Source organism: Leguminivora glycinivorella, chromosome 3 (assembly GCF_023078275.1).
Source record: "Leguminivora glycinivorella isolate SPB_JAAS2020 chromosome 3, LegGlyc_1.1, whole genome shotgun sequence".
NCBI lineage: Eukaryota > Metazoa > Arthropoda > Insecta > Lepidoptera > Tortricidae > Leguminivora > Leguminivora glycinivorella.
In genome coordinates this window covers 20,777,841-20,793,641 of record NC_062973.1, presented here as the reverse complement: position 1 = coordinate 20,793,641, position 15,801 = coordinate 20,777,841, and the positions used below count along the sequence as shown (strand labels likewise).

Here is a 15,801-nt window from a genome sequence, read left to right as displayed (position 1 = left end):
CTATGTCACTCTCCATCCCTTCAAGTATCTCCACTTAAAAAATCACGTCAATTCGTTGCTCCGTTTTGCCGTCAAAGACAGAGACACACAGAGACACACTTTCCTATTTATAATATTAGTATGGATAATCACCGTTCTAGGGTTTATGATCCTATATATTAGAGTATGAAGTCAAAAGAAGGAAAGATTGTGACATTTCACCGATCGTGGCCTTAACCATATTATTTTTCCCCGCACTAGCTCGGAAACGCGTGTTTTGTCCTTTAATACCAGCGGGTAAAAACGCATTTTATCCACTAGTGGGTAAAGTAATTTGACCTTGAATAAAGTCAAATTAACTGCTTTTAAATTAATAAAAGTAGGTGAATCTAGTAATAAAGATGATTTACCACCTGTGGGACTACTGGAAGCAGTGATAAACGCATTTTTTGCGATGTAGTTTCCTCGCTACAGTGAGGGGAAAAGTTTTGTGTTACACTCGGGTGCAAATGTATTTTACTTCTCGTGTGTTAAAAAACTCGCAAGTTCAGGATTCTATTCTCGAACCACTCGCTTCGCTCGTGGTTCAACAATAGAATCTTTTCACTTGCTCGTTTTTCAATTCCACACTCGGCGTTAAAATACAACTTTGCCCCCTTGTATAACAAATAACTATTGCCTTATGGTCGTTAAAAACAAGAAGGTAAGATGAATCAAAACTCTGGTAAAAGTAAAACAAATAGTATATTAAGATACAAGTGCGAAAAAGAGGAAAACGAGTGGCGATGAGTCGCACGTGTGTTGTACATTTTACAGTACATAATGGTCTTTTGAAGTTTCGACCTAATAAGTAACGTGGGTATTACTTTGCGAGCTAGCGTGGAAAAAAGCATCATATATGTACTGTAAAAAATGTGAAAAGCAGATGTGTATTTACTTCATTGAGCTGAGCTGTAGCAAACTGTGGTACAGCAAAGGAACATACATTTATATGGCGAGCCACATCCGAGTTTGTACACGACTGTGCACTCAGAGCAACTTGAGCTGGAAACGAAGCGATAGAAGCCGAAAGCTGAACGAAGGATTAATGAACTGAAAATAAAAGTCTCATAATGCGGAATCAGTAGAAAAGTTTCAGAGGAATCAATAGGATTTAATTTGAGAGGATTGAACATTGTTTTAGTACATAAGTATATAATTTCCGTAAAGTTAGCCTTTCGTATTTTATCTGGTAGATTAAATTCGCTTTGGAGTTTTAATGTTTCGTAGCCGAAAACTGAGTGTGCATGGGAAAACGTCCCACTTTGTCGATTGCTATAAAGTCGCTTTGTCAGTTTATTCATATAAAGATACAAGTAAATCTCGCCTTAATAGCAACCGACAAAGTGGGACGTTTTACTAAACACAGTCACAAATGATAAAAGTCAAACCCTTAAGAGTTATCAACTGAATTTTAAATTTGTAAAATGTGGAACCGATATAGTTGTTCCATAACGCTCTTAAACTTCAATTTTATGAAATGGATTGCAGTAAATTCAGATCGTAAATTATGATCGAATATTACTGAGAATTAGAATTTGTTGAAAATTTTCTCCGTGCAGTATATTCATCGATATTACTAGTATATTTATTACCTTTGGTTTGGTCGAATAAACCTTAAAAATCTAAACGTATGACAGTAAAAATTTTCGTGATGCCTTTTTTCAATCCAATTGCGAAGTGAACGTCCGTCATTTTTTTTTAATTATAAATGGGCTTACTCACTAGCCAAAGGCAAAGACGTTGCCTACGATGGAGTGAGCTCGACCAGAAGATGGCTGTTCACTCTTGATTTGTCACTTCTTGATTCATCGATTGCGATGTTATTGTCGTCACCGTCATTTGCCCGTTTTGATCAACTTGAAATATTGCCACATTAATAACAGTAATGGAGTGAAAAAGATGTATATAATGTTAATTACCTGCATTGCTCGGTTAAGTGTCAACGTGAAGAAGTAAATGATACCTATAAAACCTATGTAGAAAAAATTCTACAAATAAGATTATTGAAGTTACTGGTACCTAGACATGTAAAAAAGAAATATGAAACAGACTATGCTCAATTGTTCAAATACTGTAATATACTCCCAATCCAAAAAAAAATTAAACTAGCTGTACTAACGGAAGAATATCATCATGTTAATAATATAAAAGTAAAAAATAGATGTATAAAATTAAGAACTTTGCAGAGACAAAACAAATATTGTATACCCAAATATAATAACGTATACAGCACTAGGTTGTATATGTCGCAGTAAGATGGATAAAGCCGTTATATAGTTATAACCCTAGGGATATAATTATATGTCGTAACATAGTTAAACGAAAGCGATAATTTCTATCTTACTAGGAATATAACTTTAATACGTTACTAGTTTAGTGATATAATTATATGACTGGATTCAGTTTAGTGAAATGATTGTAGGCAGGAGTGCGGCCGTGCGGCGGAGGTATAGTTATAACCCTAGGGATATAATTATATGCCGTAACATAACGATATCACAGAAAAAGTGGCGAAAATTCAATAAATAATTATGCACGAAAACTCAACCGTGACGTGAACGACAACTGATGCCGAACGACGACTGCCTTGTGGTAGCGGGTAAGCTCCCGCCCCCGTCTCCACTGCACCCCCGCACTACACTGCTACAATTATACTACTGAACTTAATCCAGTAATATAACTATATTACTTAACTAGAGACGTATTATAATTATATCCCTAGACTAAGTTTAATCCAGTGATATAATTATATAACTAGGGTTATAACTATACCTCCGCCGCACCGCCGTAATCCTGGCTACAATAATTTCACTAAACTGAATCCAGTCATATAATTATATCACTAAACTAGTAACGTATTATAGTTATATTCCTAGTAAGATAGCAATTAATCTCTTTTGTTTAACTATGTTACGACATATAATTATATCCCTAGGGTTATAACTATATAACGGCTTTATCTATCTTACTGCGACATATACATATATTCTACCAAAAATACTTAATGAGATGCCAGAGGACGTGAGACTTAAGTATCTTAATGGAAAAAATATTAAAAAATGTATTAAAATGCATTTGTTACAATCTAACGACTTAAGCTATATGTACTAAGAATCCTAACTAGTATTCAAAACTTAGGTATAGATATAGTTAAGTAATATACTGAACTCCCCATCGGCACACAAACCTCTTCAAGGTTTTGCCAACGATGGGTCTTGTGTAAGAAAGTGTAAATTTTCGTTTATTATTCAATAAATTAAAAAAAAAATACACAACTTAATTAATGTATGACTGTACTAGAAATTCCTTATTCCGTGTCTTCTACTATATTCTTAAGACTACCAATAAGTAGACTAAATAACACATAACTATAAAAAGACCCCCGTGTCTGCGAAATAGACATCTTAGTTCTCGCACGATCGTTATTAGAGGAAATAAGCAGTCAATATTTACGATATCGAGCGATAAACCCTAGCGAGCAAAGCGATAATGGAGTTTATGTCGCGCTAAGTGTATCGGATGATGTCGCATGCGAGTTCTTTCCTTATCTAGGCATAAACTTGTAGGCAAAGCTTTATACGTGCGAAGGTGTGAGGATCAGGTATTTAGGGCCAGGAGCGTCTGGTTATCGGTAACTACTAGGGATTGCAATCCGGTCTGATATCCAATCCGGCCGGATCCGGCCGGATTTTGGTCCCAATCCGGCGGATCCGGTCGGATCCGGCCGGATTGGCCTTGAGGATTAAAAGTACCCAAATAGTAACTTTTTTTGTATGTTTTCAGCATAATATGACAAATATGATGGTATTTTGCTTCACGATTAATAAACCAAAAGTTGAAAGCTTAGAAATCAACATTTTTACCAGGTAAAAAGTAAATTTTACTAAAATAATCAGTCGCAAAGAAAATTCTTTCGTTCTTTTTAAACTTTCATAGGATAACAAAATTATTTTTACTGTATTGTTTTACAGTAATACCTATAGAGCTTTTAAGATACAATTAAGAACGGACATTATAACATTACCTACATGCATTATGAGATAACTATTAAAAAAAAAGATAATTATGTGTTATTTTACAGTTAACTTTTCTCGCACGTAAAGAAGAACTAAAAAAACGACAGTAGCTAAATTAAAGTCATCAAGAGTAATTGACCTTTGTATTATTTATTTGCTATTGCTGAAACCACAATCTATCCACCTTTTAAAAATGTTCATATTTAAGCTTTGAATTAATTTTTTTTATGATTTTTGTAGCAATGTGCCCTCATACTTCGTATATCATGCTGAAAACGTTGTTGTTCTTGTAGTCCTACGTAACCACAGAGATGCAAAGGGCCTTCTCAAGCTCGCGCCATGCCTTCCTATCTTCAGCTACCCTCGTGGCCTCGCTCCAGCTCGACCTGATCGCTCGTAGTTCATCCTCAACGGACCGCTTCCATGAGTTTACTTACAGGGCGCCTGGAGCCAAGGCTCCTTCCAGCGGCAGGCGATTTCCAGCCGAAAGAAATGGTTGAGTTATTTTGTTAGAGGGAACTCTTGGAATTGTGTGCTACCAATGTACTTTTTGTGTCGCGGTTTCCTCACTAATGGGTGTTTGCTGGCATATACTCAATAGGTCTTGATTTCGGATAGTGATTGGCCAGAAAACGCGAAGGATCGACCTCAGTGACATGTTAACGAAAAGTTTTGTCGTATGGCCCTTTGTCACTCTCCACTATTCCACATTTTGCATCCAAGCAAACAATTGCACAGATTTCACTACAGATTCAAAGACGGAAAGTTTGACGCGTCACTCAAGCACATTATTTTACTTCCAAACGGCCTAGTAATGCAAAAAACGAATGTATTAAATTATTTTTTGATTGGAAATCAGACCGGATTGCAATCCCCTGTTGAGCTACGTTCAAATGTTAGCGTAAATGTTATTTTTTTGCACTATTCTAACATATTAAATTACATTACCGGATCCGGTACCGGATCCGGCGAATTTCACCGGATCCGGTAGCATGAAAAAACCACCGGATCCGGCCGGATTACCGGATCCGCCGGACCGGATTGCAATCCCTAGTAACTACTTATGATATGTGAGAGTGCCTTTAGCCCCTATATTAGGGCTAAAGACGGTTTACTGACGATTCGCCAAAAAACGTTTCCCAAAGTTTCACAACCCAAACTATTATTCCCAAATTATCATTTCCCAAATAAACGTTTGGCAAAACAACTTATCGCAAATTGACATTTAGCAAAACTTTTTTTGGCAAGTTTATTGTTTATTGTTTATTTATTAAATATAGCAACTATTCTTACAGGCTAATCCTAATACAATAGTGCCTAAAATTAAATTATCCTTACATTTACTTAACTAAAATTTTTTATACAATCATATGCCAATATTACACACAAAATATCAAAATTAAATACATTATTTTTTTATTTCATTCACATTATTAGTATTACACATACACAATACACATAAACATATTTTTGTCAATTCCCACATGGGGCAATAAAAAAGGTCTGTCCTGTCGGCAACGAGATTCAGTATGTGCAAGGCACGGCTGAAAGGTGCTTTACGCAGTAGGTTCGTCCTGCCGGTTACCTCTGCCAGCAGGCGCGGTAGTCTTCGCCGCTCGGTGTACCGGTCAGGCACGCACAACTTAATGTTCTGCAAAAGGTACGGGTTGCAGACACTACCACGGAGAATCCGAAGCAAGTAACACGCAAGGGCCAGATTCCTACGGGTTTCTAATTTGTCGTAACCGACCATGCCAATTACAAACAGAGTAGGGTACATCAGCGGATAAAAAGGATACACTCCATACAATTTCCAGTATAAGTACCTTGTAAACTTATTCTGTATCCTTTCTATCATGATGTTGTATTTGGCCTCATGTGGAGCCCATACTACCGCGTTGTGTTCTAACTGGCTTCTGACTAGGGCATTGTACAGCGCCGAAACTGCTTTCACGTTCGAGAAGCCCACTGCTCGGCGCAGTACAAAGCCCAGAATTTTGAAAGCCTTTTTGCACACACTGACAATATGGTCTCTGAAGCCAAGGCTACTATCAATGCACACTCCCAAGTCTCTCACTGAGTCCACTCTTTTTAGTTCTGCCCCTGCCACTTTATACCCGTGGTTGAGAGGTGTTTTTGATCGGGTGAATGTGATAGTGACGCATTTATCCACATTAAATTGCAGCTTATTTCTCTGGCTCCACTCCACTACTCTGTCTATATCCTGCTGTAGACGCTCACAGTCTTCCTCATTTTTTATAGCCAAGAGCAACTTGAGGTCATCCGCGAACAGTAAGCATTTAGCATCTTGGACCACTTCTGGTAAGTCATTTATCATAATAATGAACTCCAGCGGTCCCAAGTTACTGCCCTGACTTACACCGGTTCTTGTAAAATACGGCTGAGACTGACAATCTGCGTAGTCTACAAATTGTTGCCGGTCCCTCATGTAGTCAGCCAAAAAGTGTAGCAACTTGGGAGTGCAGCCCACCGCCGCCATCTTTGACAACAAGAGATCATTATCTACCACGTCGAATGCTTTCCTGAAGTCAAAGTACGCGGCGTCAACCTGCACCCCCGCGTCGACTTGGGGTAGCACGTATTGCATGGCATTCAGCAGATTGCTTGAAGTGCTTCGTGCCTTCCGGAACCCGTGCTGTGCTTCAGTCAACTGCGCTGATACCTGGTCCCGGATACTACGTTGCACCGCCGACTCAAACACCTTAGCGGGCGTGGAAAGTATGGCTACAGGTCTAAAGTCACTTACATCCGACCCTCCCCCCTTTAGGTATAGGGATAACTCGCGTTACCTTCCAACGCTTCGGGAAATATGACCTCTCTAGGCATATGTTAAATATGTGAAGGAACGGTTCCTCCAAAACTCTGCCGCAGTCCTTCACAACGAACGCAGGAATTCCGTCCGGCCCCGCCGAGCGCTTCGGTTTAAGCGCCACAAGCGCCGCGCGTACTCACTCAGAGCCAGGCGCGGCAGCGACACTCGCGCGGCGCTCGCGCCGCTCGCTTGCACCGCCTCCGCCACGTCCAAGTTTGCTGGCGATGTTCCGTAAACCGAATGGAAATATTTAGCGAACTCCCCCGCACATTCCGAGTCCGATAAACTATTTCCCTCCTTAGTCACGACCTTGTGACTTTTTTGTCCCCGCCTCGACTTGACATACTTCCAGAATGATTTTGGATCCCTAGTTAACTGGTTCTGTGTCCGTTCCTGGTACTGGTTATGGGCCTCTGTTATCATAGCCTTGACCTTGGATCTACAAATTGTAAAAGCCCCGTAATCCGCTTTTGCCCCGCTCGATTTATATACTTTATGTAATTTCGCTTTATATTCAATACATTTTATAATGTCTTTCGTATACCATTGAGGATAATTATATCTGCGATCTAAAACTTTCGGTCCCCTTTTTGGAACACAATCATCAAATATGCGATATAACAAAGTATAAAAATAATTCAGTGCATCTTCAGGCTCGCCCAAATGATAAAGGGGGGTCCAGTCGACCTTTGATAGCAATGTGTACATAGTATTAAAGTCCGCTTTAGCAAAATTCCACTGTTTAGAAATATCTTGCTTATTTGGCGATAATACCTCGGGACCTCGGCGGGGAGTATGAACAGAGTGGAGTGGGGCGCAGCGGCGGCGGGGGCGCGCCGTCACCGCCAGCGGCGGGTGGTGCGCGTCCACCGGCACCAGAGCTTCGGTCGCCTCCCGCACTAACACCTCGTCCGCTATGTCCTTGCTACATAAAACTAAATCAAGTTGCCGGTCATTACAATTTGGTATCCTATTTTTCTGTTCGAATTCGCAAAACACTCGAAAATATTCAAAATAATTATTAATGTTGTCATTACACGAGTACAGATTAAAATCCCCTAATATAATGTAGCATTTATATTTAATACACCATTCTTCTAAGATTCTAAACAGTAACATATATTCACGCTCATTACTTTTAGGTGGTATGTAAACCACGCAACACAAAAATAAGAATCGATTATTTAAATAAACTGCAGCGCCTACTAATTCAAACGCACAGTTATCTACGATGACGTCACCCGGTATCTGCACCGGCCGTAGGTCGAATCGCTGTGTGGCCACGAGAAACGCGCCGCCTTGTTTTCTTCCGTCCGCTCGGTCACATCTTAGTATTTGATACCCCGGTGGAATAATTTCAGCATCATGTATGGATGAATTACAGCCCGATTCAGTAATGGCAAACAAGTCTGAACTTGAAGCTTCTATATTATTAAAAAAGACGTCTAACTTCGTTCTAAGTCCACGTGCATTTTGGTAATAAATCTCGTAGCTATTATTATTTTCCGTCCTTGCTTCCATTTGTGGTCCTCCGAAACCAAATCCATTCTTTAAATTCAACATTTAATGGCCAGTTTTCTGGGTTCAACAGCCGGTTATATATGTTTTCTGGAGCTGTTATAATAAACGAAGCATAATCCTTTTCTTTCTTTTGCTTGATTTTTTCAATTTTAACGTCTGGCTGGGCCCCACAAATCTTTCTAATGTGGGTTGATAGATTCTCCACTGTTGTTTCTTTCTTTAATCGCCATACATGCAGACGTTTTTTTATATCCATGGCCTGGATATCGCAAAAGCTTGTACTGTTCCCTCGATGATGATGATGATGATCTAGTTCCCGCTTGTCGGCATTTTCATTCATCCTGTTCTCAGCACTCCTACTTTCTGGCAGTTGTGGCTGTGTTTTGGGACTAGATGCTCGTCCAACAGGTTCGGACGGGTTCTCAACGACTTGGGTCTGTGTTGAATTCATTGTATAATTTCCCCGACCCTTTTGCCTGCAGGTCTCTAAAAGTGGTGAATTGTTGATTATAGCAGAAATCGTATCACACTCGTCCTGCACTTTTCGGCTATCTGTGCATCGAGCGGTTTTCATGGCCACAACCTCAATGTTATCTTCTCCGCTGGGGGTAGCGGCCGCAGTCGACTCGCTTATGCTTGCCGCTTGTGACCGCGTTTTTGCTGCATAACTAATTAGTTGTTTGTTATCACTCGATTTCATTATGTTTTCGGACTGTAACAGTGTCTCAATCTGCTTATTACATGTCAACAATTCATTTATCTGTTTTTCTAATACACCGGGAACAGTAACTTTGTTTTGCAAACAAGCTTTTACGTGTTGCAGCTGGTCGTGAGTTGATTGGCATATGTGATAAATGTTCGTTATGAGGTGTGTTTGAGCATCCAATCGGTTGATTAATTCTGACCGCAACTCCCTCATTTCCGTCCAGAATGCATCTTGGAAAGTGTCATGTGTGATAGGTGATGTGTTGTTGTTACGGCTACCTCGGTGAGTGTTTACGTTGGTACTTATCATGTTTTTTTGTGTCGGTGAAGGTCGCACAGGTGTACTGGAGTCAATACGCTTAGGCATCGAACAAACACATTCAGGGCATGCCCAGGGTTGCGGCAGGTTCTCCATGTATGACTCACCCTGCCCCGGTCGCACTCCTAGGCATTCCAAATCGTACACTTTAGCGCAATGTAGGTGGGAACACTGCACAAATCGTCCTTCCGTAACAAGATCGCCACACGCACAGCAGTTTAGAGCCATTTTGAGAGTGCAATATAATAGAAATTCGAAATAATTAGAGAACGACACGAAAACACGTCCGGTCCGTTAGCAGTTTTTTTTTTTTTTTTCCCAAAATATTTACTAAGTATTTGTTTCCCAAAATATTTACTTGGTCAAATATCATTTTACCAAATATTATTTAGTCAAAGGTATTGTTAGGCAAAATTTCCATTTCCCAATATATTGTAATTAAATGGCGCACTAGAAATTTGTTTGTTGATTTTATACTTTGTGTCCAAGATTTGTGTGAAATAATGTGTATGTCGTACTTTTTTTCCTCCTGCTGCAAATGTCAAGGATGACATTTTCACTTACTTGTCCGGATACATTTTATTAAAAAGAAACCTTCTGTTTTCAAGACCATTATGTTCTATTAATTTTTAATTACTTTAAAAAGCCATTTCCAGTTTGCTCACTGTCAACCTAACACGCTCCTCCTCGCTTCGCTCGTCGTCGCACCTAAACTGACCCTGTCGCACACGAGTTTTCTGTTATAATACTAATAAAATTAATACATTACATTTATGCCTTGTAATATTTATTGTCAAACGTGGTTTTGCATGGTGTAATTTGTAGAAACATTTTTTGACAAAATAATTTTGTCCAGTAATTAATTTGACAAAAATAAAGTTGAGCAAACTTTTCTTGTCCAACTGAAGCCTTGGGAATAAAACTGAAATTATCATTTGACAATTTTAAGTTAAATTTGGCAAACAAACCTTCGGTAAATTAAATTAATCCCGTAGAAATGAAAATGCAAATTCCTAAATATTTTCGAAATTTGCGATGTGAAATTTTGACCAAACATGTTTTTGGGATATAAGTTTTGCCATTAAAAACGTTTGCGAAATAAAGTTTTGTCTAAATAAAATTTGACTAAGTAAAATTGTGCCAAATGATAATTTGACCAAACAAATTTATTGCGAAACATACCTTTGCCAAACAATACTTTGGGAAATGAAACTATTGCGAAATGATTATTGGGAAATGAAATTTGACGAAACGTTTTTTGGCGAAACGGCAGGACACCGCTAAAGACGAAGTAATATAAGAAGAACCGAAGTTTTTAATGAGGGGTATGATCTTATCTTATACTTCCTATATCTGTGGGTAAAATAAAAAATCTGTTTTATAATGAAGAACTACGGACGGACTAAATTAAATCCCTTTAATATTTTCCCATGACCTTACCTTTTTACTTGAGTTAGGTTTTGTGTCTATCATACGGTGACTATGCATATTTTCCAAAACAATCCTCTAAAATTAGAAATATCTGCTCGTTACCTTTCAGAAAAGCTAAAAATGAAGTGTAGAAACGGAAAAAGAAAATTCGAAACATTCGCTCCAACTCTGACTTGAGTTTGACTGACAGTGTCGGTAAACAAAGTTGTCGCTTACCGAGAGCTATAGCAGGGAAAGTATGTGGCATGGTGTGACACCATTATATGTATATTGAACACTTATTAGTTACCGATCCTAACAATGTTAAAGTGTGAGCTGCTGTTAGAAATTATAATAGCAAATTGATTATTTTGTTATGCATACTTTTGACGACTGGTCTGGTTTGCCATAGTGTATAGCGGATATTAGTGACGCTGTCCGCTAAGCCGATGTTGTTGCACGGTATTTGTGTGACGAGCACAGATATTTGTTCTAGAGACATGGATGTTTTCTATGTAGGTATTTAATCGTTGTCTGAGTACCCACAACACTAGCTTCCTTGAGCTTAGCAGCATGGTGCTTGGTCAATCCGTGTAAAATGTCCTATGATATATTTTTATTTATGCTTTTTTTTTTTACTTTTCGATTAACGATTTTCATTACAAATGTGACCGTTAACAGAAGAATACATTTTTATTTTGTACTACGAGTTGCAAAAAATATCCTGCCATAATTCTATTCGCGCCATAATTATTTTTGTCGAACCAAAATTTTTTTGTTAATTATTTTTTTGTTGAAATGTTTTTGATAAACATTCTACATTTTATTCAAAATAGTATAAACGTTTTGTAATACTTTAGCCAAATTGATTTTGTACTTAGTTCTATTATATTGAAAATTTAATCCTTTTCCATTTAGTTTTGAAAAAGAGATTTTAATTTACGATTGAAGCGATTCATTCAGCTCATAACGCTTAGGTACGTGTTTTCCGAGCTCAGAAAATAACTGCAAACTATTGACGTTTCACGGTATGTATTTGAGAAAATAAATCTAGATCGCCGGGAATACGCTTTTATAAAAGTTTAACTATTGTGCGTCGGGCTATTTGCTATTCTGTTTCAGCTTGGACCAACTAGCGCGAGCAAATTGGAAAAGTTTGACAGGGATCTGGGCCTTTATGCAAGAGTACTTAAAATAGTTCACGCTCCGTAGCTTGTCGTAGATATCTCTCTCTATCGCTCTTCCATATTGGTGCAACAGAGCCAGTTATATATCGCCCGTTACGGAGTGACAGCGATTGTACTCTTGGCTACGGGCTCAGTGGATCTGACGTTCGCTTAATCTGTATCCTTGTCGCGCCGTGTCGGTAAAATATGTGCAGCGATACACTTTAATTAGGTATCGGTTCGGGGAAATTTGTGCAAAAATTTTAAAAGGCGCAATTTTATTTTCGATGTGAAAATCTGGCTCATAAGGATTTATAACGAGTTTTACCGTTCATTCTAGGTGATATAAAACTAAAGAGGTAGAATTCATAGAGCCCTGAAAAATTAGTCACCAATGAAAAAATTGTCACGTTCACATTCATGTATCATAATCGAGCTTAATTACGACGATATATCCTTTTAACTAACTATACACAACTTAGAAGAGGTAGAGCATTTACATGGCTGACAGTCTTCAATTGTGCGTTCCTCCAGAAATTTCCCGTCCCGCACAGCTAACGGCTCAGCCACGACATTGGTCTAAGCGCGGCAGCGGTGAGCGGCGGCCATACATTGGAGCGAGATACAGCGATGGGACTTTTCATTCGCACGTATGGCTGCCGCTCACCGCTGTCGCGCTTAGACCAATGTCGTGGCTGGGCCGTAAGCTAAACGCTAAGCTAAGCTGTGGAATGAATTGTCGCCTGCGGTATTTCTGGACCGAAACGACCTTCAAGAAAAGAGCGTACACCCATCTTAAAGGCCGGCAACAACTTCAACACTTCTGGTGTTTCGGTTGTCCATGGGCGGCAGTGATCTCTTACCATCAGGCTACCTGTTTGCTCGTTTGTCTCCTATCTCATAAAAAAATATTAGAGTTTAAATTCTATCGATTTAGATAAGCAACCCGTTTCTCGAAAGATACAAGCCTTGTATTACAAGTGTGCGAACTGTCAAATAGTATGGGTTGTCATGGAAACACACTTGTAATACAAGGCTTGTACCTTTCGAGAAACGGGCCCCTTGTGTCCACATAACACAGGACACCTACCTATTCACTTCGTAGATAGAAGGCACTTAAAGTTTTTGAGCAGTTCCTATTAAAGCGAAAGGCTTAGAAAACAACTGCAATACCGTTGTTTGAAGTTCGTGCCTTTTTAATTCATTAACGTCCAGGATAATGGGCGAACTCAGCCCGGCACACTAATCTCAGAACACACGACTCCTTGCAGCGCCGCGCGGCGCGGGACTGTTGTATGTATTTTGGACCGGCATTACGGCCCAGCCACGACATTGGTGTAAGCGCGACAGCGGTGAGCGGCAGCCATACGTGCGAATGAAAAGTCCCATCACTGTGTCTCGCTTCAATGTATGGCCGCCGCTCACCGCTGTCGCGCTTAGACCAATGTCGTGGCTGAGCCGTTATGGTGTAGTCAGCCAATTATATAGCGGTCATCAAGTTAATATCGCCTATGGCTAGACTAGAGAAGGAAAAGAGGGGCATACATTGTATATGTATAAAATTCGAACCCCAGGGAGATAGCCCTCTGCATATTTTCATGTGGACCAGAAAGTTACAGTAGAACTTCGACAGTCCTTATCCCTTGCCTTGATAGACTGAACTTCACCATGGAATGCGGCAACCCCCCAATGTAGTGACACATACAGTACACACACTCCACAATCCACAAGCTACAGAAGTGAATGTAGGTAGCCAGTCCAGTATTCCCACACTAGACTGTGCCTTAGTGCCTCCATTTTTTTTATGAAATAGGCAGCAAACGAGCAGGCGAGCCGCCTGATCGGAAGTAATCATCGCCGTGTTATGTTATGTTATGCGTTGCCGAACTTTGATAACCCTAAATACCTGCTTCTTGAAGAACTCCATATCATAGCGCAAGGGAAACACCTCAGAAGAAACATATAAAAATGAGACACGATGCAACAGTGACGTTGCTTTATTTTAGAGCATTTCAAACATTTATAGACTTTGGTATCAAAACCAATTAATAAGTTATAAAGCGTAACAAATTGTCAATTACGAATTTACCTATTTCGTGCTTGGCGTCCCAACGTACCGAGTGTTGCGACTAATGTGGGCAAATAATTTGTTTCAAGCTCCATGCTTCCGGTGCGATTAACTCACTAAGCACTCTGTAAATAACTCATGCAGTTAGAATAATTGTATAACATGATTGGATACAAGAGCTAATGGAAAATTCTAGGCTAATAAGGAAATTACATGTCCTGTCATGCATTCAAAAATGTGGATGTACGAGACCTATTTTAAAAATTTTCAAGGATCACATAAAACATTTAGCGATCTTTGGTTATAATCTTAAAAGACATAAACTTCTTTAATTTTAAATAAAAAAACTAAATACAATTAGGCACAGTCACCGGCAATAACATCGCATAAAAAATGGCCGCAAAAATATCAGTCAAATATACCATATACCTTATTTCTAAAGCTGTACTTATTTAAGTTACGTGTGCGCACTTTTATACTAACTCATAGACTGTGAAAAAAGCTACCGGCGACAAAGTTGCCGGTAGCTTTTTTGGCGTATATCCTTAGTGTGTTTTCACATTATCCGATCCGATATCGGATGCCGGACCGATATCCCATACATTAAAGGCGCCATCTAGGATTTTTTCTATTGAAATCCTTCGGACATCCGATATCGCATCGGATAATGTGAAAACGGAAAGAGTAGTATAGGTCATTGTTTACTTAAAATGTCAGATATTCGTCTGGATTTAGAATTATGCTATTGATAATGCTTACTTCCGAGTAATTCATTTAAAAAGTATGTATAGCATTGTTGTTTACTTTAAAACGACACCTACATCATTTTTTCCTTTTATAGAAACTCCTGATGCTTAAAAATATTCATAGGCTTTCAAACACGAAAGTTCCCCGTCTGTACTCCCCTTAATTTAAACCAGCAATTTCAAAAACGACCGGTCAGCGTGTGTTTGCACCCCATTATGAGTTTTCAACGTACGTGAGGCGAATGAGATGATCTCCGAATTAAAAATAATGTAGTGCTGATGTCGCTCTCAGTCGTACTCTATCAGGATTTAATAGTTTAATGCGATTTACGTACTTTTAAATGGACGAGCTGTGCAATTAAACATTTTTGATGATATTTTAAATTTAATGCAATCGCGAACTGGAATTCAAAGTGAAAACGCGGCCTAGTATTATAAAGACTGAAATTATAAGGATATTTTCGAGTTAAGGTCAACCGGGGTATTTGCGTCTGCGTCTTTTAAAGAATGTTCTGAGTATGGTCACCAAACGTTAAATTTACTACGGTTACCCGTAGTTCTAATATGTTCCGTTTAGAAGGTATCTTTAAAATACGCAGTTACTCATATATATCGCGATGGACCTTAAATAATAAAGTTTTATAATGAAAAGAAACAGGTCCTTGGGCCGGATTGTACTTACCCTAGATATATTCTTCTACATCGTTTCTAAATTAATTTGCTATTTTCTACGTGTATAATACATATTTCAACTCATTTTTTGCCACTTCTAAGCAAAGCAGGTATAGTATTCTACGCAAGTACTTAGATATTTTACAAAATACGAATTGTGAGAGGCGAAAAAACGTTGACAATTTTTTTTTCTCCGTCATTCTTCTCTCTCTAACCATTTTAATGCAAATGTGGTTACATACATACTAGTTTTTCTTATGTAGAAACTAGCTTTTGCCCGCGGCTTCGCTCGCGTTAGAAAGAGACAAAAAGTAACCTATATCC

General features: G+C 38.9%; 1 protein-coding gene across 2 annotated transcripts in view; it reads right to left on the bottom strand.

Moving 5' to 3' along the window:
- The window catches only part of LOC125224806, a 256,234-nt gene that overhangs the window by 23,297 nt on the left and 217,136 nt on the right, over positions 1-15,801 (bottom strand). The window lies entirely within an intron of this gene.